Source organism: Prionailurus viverrinus, chromosome A2 (genome assembly GCF_022837055.1).
Source record: "Prionailurus viverrinus isolate Anna chromosome A2, UM_Priviv_1.0, whole genome shotgun sequence".
Lineage (NCBI taxonomy): Eukaryota > Metazoa > Chordata > Mammalia > Carnivora > Felidae > Prionailurus > Prionailurus viverrinus.
Window position 1 is genome coordinate 51487507 of NC_062562.1, and position 10977 is coordinate 51498483.

The 10977-nt window shown below is 50.4% G+C and overlaps 1 protein-coding gene across 1 annotated transcript in view; it reads right to left on the minus strand.

Moving 5' to 3' along the window:
* The window catches only part of ATP2B2 (ATPase plasma membrane Ca2+ transporting 2), a 321401-nt gene extending 312140 nt beyond the window's left edge, over window positions 1-9261 (minus strand). Inside the window, exon 1 of the mRNA XM_047831438.1 lies at window positions 9215-9261. The gene's annotated coding sequence lies outside the window, so the exon portion shown is untranslated. The remainder of the gene's footprint in view (window positions 1-9214) is intronic.
* Window positions 9262-10977: the final 1716 nt, after the last annotated feature.

The following is a 10977-nucleotide window of genomic DNA, read 5'->3' on the forward strand; positions in this document are numbered from 1 at the left end:
CTCCTTCCTTGTCTCTGTCCTTCCCCTTCCATGGTGCATACGAAGATTGAGGGAGGAAGTGTCAACACGTGCTGGAGGGAACCTTGGCCCAATCTCTCTGGGCTTCCATCTACTTCTCTGTGAAATGGGAGGCACGGGGAGGGCCCTGCCAAGTTTCTGTGTCTGCCCTGCAGAGCCATGCACGCTGCCAGAGGGACCAGGAGGAAAGCTCGCCCGGTGACCACAAAAGATATTAGAAGTGCATCCCACTGGGCTGGCCTTCCTCTGCTGTCCTTCTTAGCAGGTGGCATGCAGCCCAAATCAGCCAGGCTGTGCCCATTTCCCAGGTGGGAGCACCCACGGGCTCACAGGCATGCCTTGGCACACCTGAGACATCTTAGAATCAAACAGCTGCCAAATCCCACCTCAGAAGGCATTCTCCTTATTCATCCATCTGTCTGTTAGTACTGGTGGTTCCCGACCACTCCTGAATGATGCTGATGACACCTGGTTTATCCTGGGCGTTTCTGCTAAGTGCTTTCTCCACAAACGATATTTTAAGTCATGATTATGCACCCTGGCAGGGGTGGGCAGGGCCCGCTGCTCCTGTTCTACAGACAGGGATGATGAGAACTGCCAGCAGAGGCAGGCTCCTTCCTACCTTGAGTGAGGATATGGTAGGGGTGGAGCTGGTGGCCGAGGGGCAGGCAGGGGTGTGTAGGATCCACACCTGCCTCTCGGCTCACAGCTCCCACTCCCTTCTCCTCCCAGGCTCTCCCTTGCCTCAGCCTGCCAGCCTTCATATCTGTGCCCTGACCCAGGCGGGGATGTGTTACCCTCCCCTTACTGGATGAAGGCAGCCTAAGAGGTTAGGAGCCTGCCAGGAGGCAAACTGCCGGGGACCTGAGCAGAATGGCATTCTAGAGAGGGACTCGGTCCCTCTCCTGAGTGACTCAGATGTGACTTAGGACCTGCCCACTCTTTTTTTGGTTTTGTTTTAATGTTTATTTATATTTGAAAGAGAGACAGACAGACAGACAGACAGATAGACAGACAGTATGCAAGCAGGGGAGGGGCAGAGAGAGAGAAACAGGGACAGAATCTGAAGCAGGCTCCAGGCTCTGAGCTGTCAACACAGAGCCTGACGTGGGGCTCAAACTCACGAGCAGTGAGATCATGACCTGAGCTGAAGTCGGATGCTTAACTCACTAAGCCACCCAGGTGCCCCTGGACCTGTCCCACTCTTGTTCCAAATGACTCTGCCAGGGCCCCCCAAACTCACATAGGCTTTTTTATCTCTGAGTTCTCATTTCAGCCTATGCCCTTGCTCCCCTTTTTTTACCTTTACCTGTAAAAATCCTTTATAGTCTGCAATAACTTCTATATCTGGCAATTCCTAAGAGTGTGACCTTGGATAAGTGACTCCGCCTCTATAAACCTCAGTTTCCTTTATCTGTAATATAGGGACAGTACCAGCACTGTGGGAATTAGATAAGAGAATTCATTTCTAGGGCTTGGCATGTTCCCAGGATGGGGTAGGCAGGCACTCAACAAAAATACCTTGTTGCTATGCCCGCCCTGATCGCCCTCAAAAAGGAGTGATTTCTCCTGGCTCTACATCTTTGTTATCCTACATCCCACTTCTCTCACTCTGTTCTACTGTGTGGGTAGTGACTCCCATCTCTTCTCTCCGGCCACACTCTGAACTGCCAAATGATGCCTTCAGCTCCTGGCCCGGAACTAGGTACAGACAGTGCTGGACCACTCCCCTCTGGCTGCCAGCTGTGCAGTGACAGCTCCCATCTTAACTCTTACAGGCCCCACAGCCCCTCAGGGGTCCCTGCTCTCTGTCTGCACTTCCTCACCAACCATTCCCACCATCGTCCCCCCCAGGCGGCTACTGTCACCTCTCCTCCTCTGCAGCCACTCAGCTCAAGGTCACTGCGGTCCCCATCTTGTCCAGTCCCGTGGCCATTTCTTGGTCCTCCTCTTCCTTGACTTATTGCATTTAGCACTGACTTTATCACCCCTCCTTGTGAAACACCCACCCGGGGACCCAGCGCTCGCCACTTCTCCTGCCCCTCCCCAGCCACTAACTGTTGCAGGCCTTGCCTTTTTTGCCTTTTTTTCAGCTCCTTTTTTCCCTCCCCAACTACACTCACTCCCTGAGTTATTCCATCCAGTCCCGGAGCTTCAAATATGATCTATATACTGATCTCTCCCTAAGCTCCAAACTCATAGTTCCAACTGCCTACTCCACACCTCTACTTGGATGTCTAATGAACATCTTAAAGTCAACGTGTGCAAAACATTAGCCTTCATTTCCCCCAACCAAACCTACTTCTCCCCAGTCCCCACCCCTGGCCTCCAGTCTTCTGCTAGTCTTAGTAAAGGACACCAGTGTCAACCGTGTTTATAGTAATGAATATGACTGACTTTTGACCCTGGTTCCTGGGAGGGAGACTCTAAATCCGGAGAACTTCCCTAGTGACAGAGGTATGTCTTGTCATTCATGAGCCCCTGGGACTACACCTGAGTTTATGCTAATAAGCTGAATCAGGGTGGGGGCTGGTCACCAGAAACACCAACTATGGCATGAGGGGATCAGGGCTTTGAGCCAGCTCCACCTCTAGGGGAGGGAGGATGGAGACTGACTTCAGTCATGTAGCTAAGGAATCACTCATGCCAACATAATGAAATCCTAATATAAACTCTGGGGGCGCCTGGGTGGCTCAGCCAGTTGAGCATCCCACACTTGATTTCTGCTCAGGTCATGATCCCAGGGTCATGGGATTGAGCCCCGTGTTGGGCTCCACACTGAGAGTGCAGCCTGCTTAAGATTCTCCGTCTCTCCCACTCTGCCCCTCTCCTTCGCTCCCGCTCTCTCTCTAAAATGCGAAAAAACAAAAACCAAAAAAACTCTGGAGACTGGAACTCAGTGAGGCTTCCTGGTTGGTCAACAACCAAGGTGCCAGGAGGGCAGACACGTCTCTGGTGGGACCCTGCCAGACCTCACCGATGTGTCTTTTCATTTGGCTCCTCCTTTATAATAAAACTGTAGCTGTAAGTAGTGTGCTTTCCCGAGTCCTGTGAGTCATTCTAGTGAATTATCAAGACGAAGGGGGCTATAGGAACCCTTCAGACTTGTAGGCAGCCCAGCAGAAGTGTGACAGCTTGCACACCCCACTTGCAGCTCACATCCGAAGCTGGGGCAGTCTTGTTGGGAACTGTGTCCTTTAACTCGTGGGGTCCGTGTTAACTCTGGGCGGTTAGGGCCAGATCTGAATTTCGCCACTGCAGCTGGCATCAAAACACACCCCAGGGGTCATCTATTCAACAGGGCCACTTCTCCCCACTTCTGCTGCCACCATCTGGGTTTGGCACCGTTGTCTCTCCCCTGAATCACCACAACAGCCTCTTCCCCGGTCTCCTGGGTTCTACTCCTCCCCCATGCACGTCTACCCTACACAAAGCAGTCAAGGGGTTTCTGTTAATACACAAGTCAGCCCCCCTCACTCCCCTGCTCACGATTTCACACGCCCCATCCCAAAGTCCTCATGATTTAGCCCCTCACCAGCCTCCCAGACCTCACCTCCCACCACTTTAGCTGGCCAGCCTCTGGAAAAGATCTCAAACGGATGACCCGGTGTCTCAGAATCTTCTGCTTTGCAGCTGGCTGTTAAAAAGATTTATTTACATAGATGTGGAAGGAATCACAACAGGGCTGTAGAGTTCAAACAGTTTGAGCCAAAGAAAAAAATGTTTTGTTAGCAGGCAACAAACAGATGCTCTGAAAGCAAAATGTGCCAGGTCATTTACTTCAAAAGTTACCGAGAGATTGAAGACAAAAAACAAAACAAAACAAAACAATGCAATTGAGAAAAATGTATTGAATGTGGAATCTCCTAATTTGGGTTTTAGTTTTATTTCTCCCAATTCTGACTTGTGTGACTTCGGGCAGGTGGCATCCTCTCCCTGAGCCTCAGTTTTGTTATCTGTAGAATGGGGAGACTCCAAACACCTCCTGGCCCATTTCCTGGCATCACTGTGAGAGTCTCATGAGAGGCAGCTGGGAGAAGACCCATCAGATGTTATTTAGTTTACTCCTGTGTCAACATCTATCAGGGCAGGAGGAAGTCCCAGGACATTTGGGCAAGAAATAAAGGGTCAGTAGCAAGTGGATGGCTAGGAATAAAGGCAGATTTTCAGTCTCCCAGGAAAGGTGCCGAGAGAAGAGATTTTGCTGAGTCAGAGGAAAATGGTAAACCAACTTTTGGTGCTTTGTGGGTCATGTTTCCTTAATCAGCCATATGCTCAACAACACCAGGGTGCTGGGCACGGTCCTGGGTCCCAGTCTGGACACTGGGCCTCAGATAGGCAGCCTCTTCGCCTCTTTGGACCTTGGGGTCCTACCCTCCCTGCCGTCCAACCTGCTGGTGTCACTGTGAGAACTTCTCCGAGGGGCTGGCGGTTGGACTGTTAGAGCTCAGTATCGGGTGAGCATCTGGCAAAAGCACCCCCAAATACCTGTGCAGATGTCCTATGCTCTGCCCTTGCCTAAATCCACACCTGGAGTCATCCTTGACTCTCTCTCTCTCTTTCTGTCCACATTGTGAGAGCCATTCTCCTCTGCCTACTTCTCATCACCCATGGCCACCATCAAGTCAAGGTTACCCCATTTCCTGCCTGGACAGGAGCCTCCCACTGGTCCCCCTCCTGCTCCCAACCATCCAATCACTGCAGAGCAGCAGCCAGGGTCATCTTTTAAAATCACGAACCTGTTCGTGTTACGCCCTGACTAGAAGCCTCCGGGGGATTCCTCATGTTCACAGACTAAAATCCAAACTCTCTCAACAATGGTGGCCCCCTGATGCTATCCTCCTGCCTCCACCTCTTATCTCACCAGCCACCTCCCTTGCTCTCTGTGTTCTTGCAATGCTCAGCTTCTGTGTTTCCAATGCTTCTCACTCCCTGCAGGATCCTTCCATAGGCTGTGCCTTGGCAGGAATACCACTTCCCCTATTTGGGGTCCCTTTTCCTCACCTTCATCTTGGCCCATCATCTAGCATCTATGACCTGTGCAGATAGATGCATCCTCACATATCCTCCGAATTTCACCTCAAATAAGCCCCTCCTCAAGGAAGCCCACCTTGATTCCACCACGCAGCCCCCACCGCTGGGCTCTCCCAGCAGGCTGAGGGTTTCATTGCCTTCATCACATTATAATTATTATTCTGTTACCCCCTTTAGGCTGTAAGCTCTGTGAGGGTAGGGACCGAGTCTGCATTGCTCATTCCTCTCTCACCAGTGCCACACTTGTAACAGGAACTTGCTAATTTGTAAAATTTTACAGACTCACTTTGGAATCATTTTTGAATCTGTTATGCTCCAACTACCTATGCAGCTTATATCTAGCCACTGACTATATCATCAATCTTACTCTACCCACACTTGCTGAGTGAGGCCCAGTGAGGCCAGGCAGCAAACAGCAGGATATGCAGAGAGATCCCCACGACAGGCTATGTCAGTGCTTTAAAGTGGGGCTGAGGTCAAGAGAAGGAGTGTCTTCCTGGGAGGTTAAGAAAAGCTTCAGGGTAGAGGGGCTCCTTGAATGGGGTCTTAAAGGATGCTTAGGAGTTTGCCAGGCTGGGGATGAAGCAGAGGGAAGGGCTTTGGAAGAGACCCAGAAAAATGAAATAGTGTGAACATTCTCCTAAATCTTCCTCTGCAGCTCCACTTCCAGAACTTACATCTAGACCCTCATCCCAGCACCTCTGCAAAGGCCATCTAAATAGATTTTCTGTTACAGTCTCTCTTAGCTTCTGTTCTCAATCTGCTCCACCTTTGCTCAAGAGCCTGCTGTAGCTCCCTCCTACCCTCCCCTTAAATCCAAGGTGCCTGCCATTAGATGCCTGCCTCAGCCTCTCCCCAGTTCTCACACTACTCTCCGGTCTGATCATCTCTGCTTCTGCTAAACTCAACAACCACAACCTTCCACACCCCACTGGCTCACCTATTCCTTTTTTCCACCATTGATTTGATACACCAGTTTCACCTTTGAGGTGATGCTAGGAAAAACTGTTCTTAAATTTTGAGTTTTGAATGATTTAATTGTTCACACCGAACTCACTGGTTCTTACCCCAGCAGACATGCTTGAGAGCGTCTTAATAAAATTATCTTTTTTTGCATGCTGAACTCTTTCTTTTGCCTTGACATTGAACAGCCACTCTCTGGTGGCAGGCCACAACCAGGAATGGTCATACTTTTGCTTCTGGGTGCTGTTGGAGAGGTGAGGTGTTACCCACGTGTACTGGTTGCATTTGGTGCCTGCATCACGCCTCCCTAGGGGCCTCTTAAAGGCAGGGACGATGTCTTCTCCATCTATATCCCTGTTCCCACTCCAGCTTCAAGCTTAGTGCTCTGCAAAATAGTGGCCACAGACACTGAGAATAGGCTGCCCCTGTTATGGGCCGAGATGTGACCCCTAAATTCATGTGTTGCAGACCTAACACTCAGTATCTCAGAATGGACTATGTTTGGACATAGTGTCTGCAAGAAGGTAATTACAGCAAAATGAGGCCATGAGGGTGGGTTCTAATCCAACAGACTAGTGTCCTTTTAAGAAGGCAAGATTAGGACACAGACAACACCTAGTACGACGATATGAGGACCCAGGGAGAAGGCAGCCATCTAGCCAAGAAGAGGGACCTCAGAAGAAAACAAACCTGAGGACACCTTGATCTCAGACTTCTGGCCTCTACAACTGTGAGCAAATTCATTTCCATTGTCTAAGCCACCCTGTCTGGGGTATTTTGTTATGCCCATCTTAGCAAACTAATACAGCCTCCAAAAAAGCTCTCTAAGAACCACAGTTTGAGAGATGGAAGCATACTATGTGACACAGGTTTGGGTTAAAAAAATGTGTTAAGAAAAAGAATACTTTCGAATGAAAAGCCCCAATATAACAATCTTTCCTATACAGCAGACTAGCAAAATATATACATACACACACATACACAGGGTGGAGTGGGGTGGGGAGAATTTCTCTCCTAATTGTGACTACTCTCTGTGATAAATAGTGAACATTCCACTGTGGGAAGAAAGCACAAAGAAGAAAATAGGTCACCTGTTACTCCCCCACACTTTGGTATCTGTTTCTCTAATCTTCCTCTCTCTGCTACCCTGCGTGTTTCTTTCTACCCATTTTTTTTAACGTAGTTAAATTTTGGCAAATTGCCTTTTCACTTAACACTGAAATAAGACCATTTTCTCCTACGTTATGAAAAATTCATCTCAAACCGTATTCAGTGGCTGGCCAGACTCATCCACTACCCATCTGCCTGTACCAAAATGGGCTCCCCCAACCTCCCGCTGCTGGACATTCACATTGTTTTTTGTTTTTTAACAAACATAAATAATACTATGATAAACATCCGAGTGGATAAATCTACGTACACAGGCTACTTCCTCAGGGTACGTTTCCCAGAAGGGGAATTACTGTTCCGAAAGAGGAAACTTTTAAAAATTCTTAAAATTTTCTAGGAGCTTATGCCACTTTAGGGAATGTATCAATTTCTGACCACACATATGAAAAGCTCCCCAGAGTCTGTGTTGTAATTTTAGACATCTTGAAAAAAAAGACAGAAAGAAAACCTCGGTTATGGGGCCATAGTCAGTGCAAGAGCAGGACATCCATCCCTGGCTTCAGTGAAGGTGCCCTTCAAGTGAGAGCCTGGTTACTTAGCAAGAAAGGGAGAGGGGGTGCTTTAATGGAGGGAACAAACCAGGTCGACCTTGTTTTCGAACAACGATGGTGATTTGCCTCTCTCGCTCACGAGCACAGCAGAACCAGAGAAGGAGGCCACGTTCACCTCTGACAGCTCCTTAATCCTTCCCCAGCGCCACTTTCCGCTTCCCCATCAAAACTTACCTGTCCCACGTCCCTTCCCCCAAGGCCCAGCTACCTGCCGGAGCTAATGTGGTCAGATAATTGCTACAATGGACGCAAGCACCCATGGGTCACTAGACCACCCCAGATACCATTCGGAGGTGAAATAAATCAAAGTAGCATGTGCTTGATATGTACAACGGAAAAAATGGAAAACTCGAATTGCATTTAACCTTGCAATGTGGATATAACCACCACGAACCCTCAGTTAACATTTTGACGGAAGCTTTCAAAGCTTCTTCCTCATCCTCTCCCAGAGAGTGACACAGATGGTGGCGATTTGGGCAGCGTGACCAGGGGGGCAGAAGGGGTGTTGGATGCGGAAGGCTCTATCCAATTACACACCCTGGGGCAACTGCTGATTCCATCTAGGAATGAAGGGGGCTCCACACACAGCCACCCCCGAGGAAGGATGATTTCTCTGAGATCACTGAGGGTAGCAGCCCCAGGCCATCGGTAGTGGATCAGCCTGGCTGGTCCCAGACAGTCCCCCAAACAAGGGGCTGTGTCTTCAAATGTTTATATGCAGGTGGTTTGGAGTTGGGGGGCATGATTTCCCAGGGACATCATGGTGATAAGGCCAACAGACTAGCCTCCAGAGGCCTCACCCACCCAAGGACAGGGGCCAAACAAAGTACTGCCAGGGCCATAGCCAGCTTCACACAGTCACTAAGTTACCAGAAATGTCCTCGTCAGGCCCTGTACCCAGGCTGGGCCAGGGCCCTCTGTGCAGTGCTCCTCCTCCATTCCCAAATCAGACAACCTCTCAGTGTGGCTGACCCCAGCAAGAGAGTAATCAAAAAGTAATCAGATGGCATTCAAAGATACTAAAGTGTGAATGACTGATACGATGGCCCTGTAACCCACACATGAGTATTGCTTTTTATCGCAAAAGAACATTTACTAATCCAATTTTGGTAGAATATCATACTAACGTAAAGGGGCCACATCCAGGCTCTGGGGGGGACTGGGGAGAAGGGAAGTCACATTTAGGAAATAGGCCCAAACTGCAGCTTCAGCTCTGCTTCTGGCTTCCCTCTTCCTCCACTGCTACCCATAGGTTTTTTGGAGTGGCTACTGAGAGCTTAGATGCTGGGAGGAAGGTTAGGAAGGCTGGGGCGCACAGGACAAGAGGGGTAACGGAGAATGAAGGTGGTATAGACACATGGTTCGCAAACCACGTATTTCTAAACCCGGCCACTGATGGTGCTGAAGTATGTGCCCAGGTGAGAGTGGGGCTTCTCAGTCCTTCCAGGTGAACCAGGGGTCTTGGCTCTCACACTCACCTCTTTCCTGGGCTGCTCTCAGTCTGCACTCCGGGTGTGGGAAACCTACAAGCAAAGGAGATTGAGATCAGAAAGGTCTGTCAGAGGGGCCTGTATTTTCCAGGTCATAAACTGGTGGCCAGATTCAGATCTGGCTGTTTAAAATTTTAATATTTGAACTGATCCCAGTATTTAGAAACTGAGGGATTTCAAGCAAAAGTCGGCTTTCTGACCCTCTGGGGACAGCTGTACCTCTGGGCCATCTGCCAGCAGGCCAGTGATGGGCTGCAGCCATGAGGGCTGCCAGCTCAGGCCACAAATGCTCCCCAATCCCAACCTGTCTGGCCCCTGTGAGTGCTCAACTGTGACGTCCCTGCTGTGGGATCTGCCACCAGGACCCACACAGCCCAGGTGTGCTCCCTTTCCAGGCCTGCCTGGGCTCCCTCCTCTGCCTTCGCTTCTGCTCCAGACAGACTAGAAGTACAGAGGGAGAAATCCAGGTTGGCCCCTTGGAGAAATCAAGAATAAGAGGATGGAGCTAGGGGTGCCTGGGTGGCTCAGTCCGTTCCACATAGACTTCGGCTCAGGTCATGATCTCATAGTCTGTGAGTTCAAGCCCCTCCTCTGGCTCTGTGCTGACAGCTCAGAACCTGGAGCCTGCTTCAGATTCTGTGTCTCCCTCTCTCTGCCCCTCCCCTGCTTGCACTCTGTCTCTGTCTCTCTCTAACATAAATAAGCATTTAAAAAAAAAAAAAAAGGAAGATGGCATCAGACTCCAGACACAGTTTGGGTGGGGGCGGGGGCTGCTGCCTCCTCTCCTGCATCCCTTTCTAGTGCCCTTGCTCTGTGGTTCTGGGGGTCCGAATCAGGCACGCTCCTAAGGGTTTAAAAAGGACCTCGTCACAAAAGTGTGTGCAGGAGTGGTGTGGTTTCCCTGGGGGGAGCAGAAGTGGGGATTCTGCTGCTACCACCCCCAGGGCGTGGGAAGAGGCAACGGATTCCAGACCCAGGCACAGAGAAGACCCCCGAAAGGAGTTGGCACCTGGAGTCAAGGCATGTGGCCAACCCAAGGGGACCCTGAGGGAAACGGCTGAATATTAAATAACCTAACATCTCTCCCCTCACCCTCACTTTATATCCTGCTGGAGCTTCCCATTGGCCAAAGCCAACAGGAAGCCAGAGAGAGGAGGAAGTGCACTGATGACTACAGGTCCTCTCCCAGGGCACAGGGCAGCAGGGAGAGGGTAGAGGGTGGTCTCAAGGGGCAAGTGGCAGGTATATAGCACAGTGGCCCTGCCTTCCTGTACCCTGTTCATCCCCAGAACCCACATTCTTTAGGCCCCGAGGCAAGGATAAGCAGGTCCTACCAGGTATCAGGAGCTCAGTGCCACCTTAACGACTCTTAGTTGGCATCTCTCTGCTCACGTGGAGTGAGCCCTGCCCCACCACGCCCCAGCACATGGAATCCAGCCCATGCCCCAAGCCCCTCTTGCAACCTCTGCCTGTTCTTTTCCACTAGGCACCCTTCAAATTCCTCTCACTGTGGAGCCAGGCTGTCCCCTTCCAGGAAAGACAGCCCAGCCCAGAGTTCACAGAGATCCGGGAGCAGAGCTGCAGGGAACCCACAGGCATGAATTCTGATGCAGAACAGTCATGGAGACAAAGTGGCCACCTGAGAGCTCCTCTCCCCAAAACTTTTCTGGGAAAAACCTGAGCCGGACAAGAGGCAGCCACGTGCAGGGTTTCATGGAACCCAGAACCAGAACTGACCCAGGAAATCACCT